The sequence below is a fragment of the Sus scrofa genome, chromosome X (assembly GCF_000003025.6).
Source record: "Sus scrofa isolate TJ Tabasco breed Duroc chromosome X, Sscrofa11.1, whole genome shotgun sequence".
NCBI classification, from domain to species: Eukaryota; Metazoa; Chordata; class Mammalia; order Artiodactyla; family Suidae; genus Sus; species Sus scrofa.
In genome coordinates this window covers 36,492,733-36,499,032 of record NC_010461.5, presented here as the reverse complement: position 1 = coordinate 36,499,032, position 6,300 = coordinate 36,492,733, and the positions used below count along the sequence as shown (strand labels likewise).

At 41.2% G+C, this 6,300-nt stretch overlaps 1 pseudogene; it reads right to left on the bottom strand.

The window, feature by feature from the left end:
- Nucleotides 4,175–6,300, bottom strand: part of LOC110257672 — a 40,475-nt pseudogene continuing 38,349 nt past the window's right edge.

The window sequence follows — 6,300 nt, the reverse complement described above, 5'->3', positions numbered from 1 at the left end:
ACCAACTTAAAAAGATTTCTCACTCTATTTACCTCAGCTCCTCCTGGTCTAAACACCTTAGTAAGACAGTTTGGTCACTGAATGCAGTTTTCCCCCAAAAGGAATGACCCTTTTCAGCTACTTCCTAGGTAGCCCAGGTCAAAAGAGATGGGTTATTAGAAAAAAAAAAAACCTATTTTGAAAATGTAGGACTCAGTCCTGACCATTTCTAGACATGATGCTTCTTTCTTTCCCTAATGGTAACCCCAGGCCAGCAGCTTAGTCCAAAAAGAGCCAAGAGGATTGAAACCTAATTCTGGTTCAGCCATCTAGATTCTCTGTTGTACTGCCATGGTCTAGACCATAAGGATAATGACCACTTGGTTGAGTATATAACTCACTGAGTCTCCCTACAATGACCCACATGGGCCAAAGTGGGGGACATAATGGGTCTAAGTTTTATTAAAAAAAAAAAAAAAAAAAAGCAAACCAAACCCTTATCCCTCTTGCACCTGACCCTTGTGGACAAAAGGTCCGGGTATGAGTAATAGATGACTGGAAAAAGGTGAAGTTAGAGCTGCTAAAATGAGCCACACCAATTTTGTGGAGAGCAACACCTGCACCTAGGGAAGAAACACCTCAGATGTCAAGATGAACAGGTGAGCAAGACGACCTTTTGTCTCTTAGAACCATCCCTAGAGCCTCCCTCAGGAAGGAAAGTGCCCTGGTGTGGCTCTCCATAACTGTTTTGTTTGCACACTTTATAACTTAACTGACTGCTGGGTCTGTTATCCTTTGCCAGACAGCTCTGACCACAATTTGATCACCATTGCTCTTAATCTTACTGAGAAGCCCATCAGAAACAGCAGAGAGGGCCCTAGCTGCAAAAGTTTCACAAAAAGCACCTGTTAGCACCTCTGATATCTTGCCCCAACCTCAACTTCACAGCCACAACTCATTCCGTAGTGTGGACAAATGTCATTCGGCTGGTGGTGTAGACAAATAGAACAGATTGGGATAACTGCCCTCAGACTGGCTTCCCCCAAATGAGAACTAGAATCAATTATTCAAACACAATTGGGAATTCAGGGTGTACCAGGTGGCTGGGGGGCCATATTGGAGACACTTAATCTCTGTTCCCCAGCTGATATAAGTGCCACTTGGCAGGCCCGACAATTGTCAGGCTGAGATTGACAAGTGTCTTTATGATGTCCCTTTGTTGGTGGGTGGAATAATACAGTCCTTCCTTTCCCCCAGGAAGCTCTTTCTCTCTCATCCCCATCATGCTTCTTTTTTGCTGAGAGCAATAAATCCTTCATCAGCGTAAGCTTACCAATTTGGCTTTCAATTTGTTCCTTCTTCCCTTCCCAGATGTAATTATCTTACCTCAGCTATGAGTTTTATAGGATATTTGTTTGCTTTTATCCAGAATTCCCATGTGTTCGTAGGTGAGAGTTTGTAAGATAACTAGGACAATTGGAACACCAGACGTGAAACAGAAACGCCTTCTCTGATTTACTTCTTTCCTCTGTTCTACAGAGCTTAGCTCTATTCTCTACACTTTAGCTTCTGCCAAATGCACAGTTTCTGCTTCTTTGTAAATCTGAGGGTTTTTTGTTTGTTTGTTTTTTCTTTCTGCCCTAAATGGCCCCACATGGACCAGAAGAAACAGAAACCACCAAGTATGAGCAGTTCCAAGAATCGGTAAACTTTTTTGCTTGGAATCCCATAAAAGAAACTTGAGAAACAAAACAAAACAAAATGACTTACCTACTCATACATTTGGAAATTATCTAATATTTTTCATCACAAGTTTAAACAGTTATAAATTATATGTATTAGTTATGGTTGAATGCTATGTACTATAACAAGGAGAGTCTCAACATTCAGGAGCTTAAAGAATAAATAAGTTTCTTTCTTATAAATGGTTCCAACTTTCAGGCTGGTAGGATACTCTGCCATCTTCAATGCATGGCTTCTGAATTCACCCTAGTTGTATTCCAGCTAGCAGAGAGCTTCCTGGAGAAGAATCCCAGGGCCAGAGAATTTCTTTTAGATAAGGGAAGCTGAAATTATATCACTTCTATCCACATTCCATTGGTGAAATATTTGTCATATGACCATGGCTTCCTTTTGCTGCAAGGAAGACTGGGAAATGTAGTCCCAGGCTAGGCAGCCACATCATAGCTATGTCTCTGTTGTTAGAAGGAAGGGAGAATGGAATTTAATGACTGTGGCTCCCAATGGTCTGTATAAATATAACAAAAAGACAAGTTATCTACTCCCTCCCTACCCAATATACAATGGTGATATGGGAATAAGATAACTACAATGAAACCCTATTTGGAAAAAGGAAGAACTAGAAACACTAATAGTCTTTGATCCATAGCAGTTGTTATGCCTACTTGGCAGGTAATGCAAAGACAGTGGACAGTAGATTAAATTCCCCAACAGTAGATTAAAATCCCTGATAGTATATTAAATTCCTTGACTAGCCTGACTGCCTCGATTCTGCTGATGGGGAGAATTCCCATGTTCATTATCATCTACAAGCCTGGTCCTTACTCTCTGGGAGTTTCTTCTTTGTCCATTATTCCTCATGATCACATATGAAGAGAAAGTTGGAAAAATACTCTTCTCGAGAGCTGTATCATTTTCACAACCTGGTTTTTGCTATTGCAAATCTTCCCAAATGTTACCATCCTCTGTAACCTAGAAAGTTGGTAATGCTGCATTAGTTAACACTCTACTATTGTTATTGGAATTTCTTAAGCCATTGGCACTTGTTTTGCAAGTTTTGATGCTGGTACTTCTTGGTCCTAACAGAAGAATTTGAATCTTCATTCATTCCAATTTATACCTTTCTGCTCTGTGTCTTTTGCAAACACAATTTTTCATTTCAATAGCAAATAATGGTATAATATTTTGAAAATCTTTTAAATGGCAATTGAACTTAACCGATATAGTATCAAGTGTGCATATAACCCAACCAAAGTGATGGCAATATGAATTACTATGGCTAAATTCCTTCATGTTTGAACAATTACAAATACATCAGATGCTTGACAAACAGATTGTAATTCACTATCATTTGTAAGACACTCCAGATTCCTAGAATGTTAAAATGCGAAAAAAAAAAAGTATGTCTTAGAATTGATGAATGCACTTCAATGTTCATAGGAGCATTATTTACAGTAGTCAAGGTATGGGAACAACCTCAGTGTCCATCAACAGATGAATAGATAAAGATGTTATATATATACAATGGAGTATTACTTGACCAAAAAAAGGAAGGAAATCCCGACATTTGTGACAGCATGGATGGATCTTGAGGGAATTATACCAAGTGAAATAAGACAGAAATTGCCTGATTTCACTTATATGTGGAATCCTAAAAACAAAAACAAAAAATCCTATACTCATAGAAAAAGAGATCAGATTTGTGGTTGTCAGAAGCAGGGAGAGAGGGATGGGAAAATTGGATGAAGGTGGTGAAAGGTACAAACTTCCAGTTATAAGATAAACCTTGAGGATGCAAGGTACAACCGGATGACTATAGTTTACATTGCTCTGTTGTATATTTGAAAGTTGCTAAAAGAGTATATCCTAAAAATTCTCATCAAAAGGAGTTTTGTTTTGTTTTGTGTTTTTAGGGCCGCACTCATAGCATATGGAAGTTCGCAGGCTAAAGGTTGAATCAGAGCTGTAGCTGCTGGCCTACACCACAGCCACCGGCATGCAGGATCCAAGCCTCTTCTGCGACCTACACCACAGCTCACCACAATGCCAGATCCTTAACCCACTGAGCGAGGCCAGGGATCAATCCCAAGTCTGAATGGATACCAGTCAGGTTCGTTAACACTGAGCCGCAAATGGGAACTCTGGAAGTGGCTATTAAACTTATTGTGGTAATCATTTCCAAATATATATGTAAGTCAAATAATTATGCTATACACTTTAAAATTATACAGACTGTACATAAATTATAGGTATACTTCATAGATATTGCAGGTTCGGTTCCAGACCACCGCAATAAAGCAAACCACATGAATTTTTTGTTTTGCCTATAAAAGTTATGTTTACACTATATTGTCCACTGATGAGTGTGCAATAGCATTATGTCTAAGAAACAATGTACATACCTTAATTTTAAAATATTTTGTTGCTAAAAAAATGAAAACCATCACCTGAGCCTTCAGCAAGTTGTAATCTGGTCTTGCCTCTATGTGGATGGCTATTGACTAAGCAGGGCAGTGGTTGCTGCAGCCTGGGGTGGCCGTTTCTTTCTTTCTTTCTTTTTTTTTTTTTTGGTCTTTTTAGCTATTTCTTGGGCTGCTCCCGTGGCATATGGAGGTTCCCAGGCTAGGGGTCGAATCGGAGATATAGCCACCGGCTTATGCCAGAGCCACAGCAACGCGGGATCCGAGCTGCGTCTGCAACCTACACCACAGCTCACGGCAACGCCGGATCGTTAACCCTCTGAGCAAGGGCAGGGACCGAACCCGCAACCTCATGGTTCCTAGTCGGATTCGTTAACCACTGCGCCACGACGGGAAGTCCTGGCAGTTTCTTAAAATCAGACAACAGTGAAGTTTGCCCCCATCGATTGACTCTTCCTCTCACAAACAATTTCTCTGTAGCATGTGATGCTATTTCATAGCATTGTACCCACAGTAGAATTTCTTTCAAAACTGGAATCCATCCTCTCAAAACCTGCTGCTGCTTTATCAACTAAGTTTACACAATATTCTAAGTCCTTTGTTGTCTTTTCAACAGTCATCACAGCATCTTCTCCAGGAGTGGATCCCATCTCAAGAAACCACTTTCCTTGCTCATCCATAAGAAGCAACTCCCACTTTGTTCAAGTTCTATCATGAGATGGCAGCAATTCAGCCACATCTCCAGGCTCCGCTTCTAATTCTAGTTCTCTTGCCATTTCCACCACATCTGCGGTGCCTTCCTCTGCTGAAGTCTTGAATCTCTCAAAGTCACCCATGAGGGCTGGAATCAACTTCTTCAAAATTTCTGTAAAGGTGATATTTTGACCTCTTCCTAAGAATCACAAATGTTCTTAATGGCATCTAGAATGGTTTTCCAAAAGGTTTTTCAACCGACTTTGCCCAGAGCCATCAGAGGAATCACTGTGTCAGCTATAGCCTTATAAAATGTATTTCCTAAATAAGAAGACTTGAAACTTGAAATGACTCCTTGATCCATGGGCTGCAGAATGGCTGCTGTGTTAGCAGGCATGAAAGCGGCATTAATCTCATTGTCCATCTCCTTCAGAGCTCTTGGGCGATGAGGTACCATTGTCAGTGAACATTTTGAAAGGAATCTTTTTTTTTTTTTTTTTTTTTTTTGAGCAGTGAGATCTCAACTGTGGGCTTCAGATTTTCAGCAGACCATGTTGTAAACAGATCTGCCGTCCTCCAGGCTTTGTTGCTCCATTTATAAGCCAGAGGCAGGGAAGATTTAGCATAAGTTTTAAAGTCCCTAGGATTTCTGGAATGATAAATGACCATTGGCTTCAACTGAAAGTACCAGCTACCTTAGCCCCTAACAAGAGGGTCAGCCTATCCTTTGAGGCTTTGAAGCCAGGCACAGACTTCTCATCTCTAGCTATAAAAGTCTTAGGAGGCATCTTCTTCCAACAGAAGGCTGTTTCGTCGACACTGAAAATCTATTGTTTAGTGTAACCACTTTCAGTCATGACCGTAGCTAGATCTTCTGGGTAACTTGCTGCAGCTTCTGCATCAGCACTTGCTGCTTCGCCTGGCCCTTTCATGGTATGGAGACGGCCGCTTTCCTTAAACCCCGTGCACAGACTTCTGTTAGCTTCACATTTTAATTCTGCAGCTTCCTCGCCTCTCTCAGCCTTCAGAGCATCGAAGAGAGTTAGGGCCTTGATCTGGGTTAGGCTTGGGCTTAAGGGAATGTTGTGACTGGTTTGATCTTCTATCCAGACCACTAGAACTTTCTCCATGTCAGCACTAAGGCTGTTTTGCTTTCTTATCATTTGTGTGTTCACTGGAGTAGCACTTTCATTTCCTTCAAGAACTTCTTGGCATCCACAACTTGGCTAACTGGGGCATGAGGCCTAGCTTTCGGCCTGTCTTGGTTTTCAATGTACCTTCCTCACTAAGCATCATCATTTCTAGCTTTGTTTTGTTTTCTTTCGCTTTTTAAGGCCACATGTGTGGCATATGGAAGTTTCCAGGCTAGGGGTCAAATCAGAGCTGCAGCTGCTGGCCTACACCACAGCCACAGCAACTCGGGATCCTTAACCCACTGAGCAAGGCCAGGGATCAAACCCACGTCCTC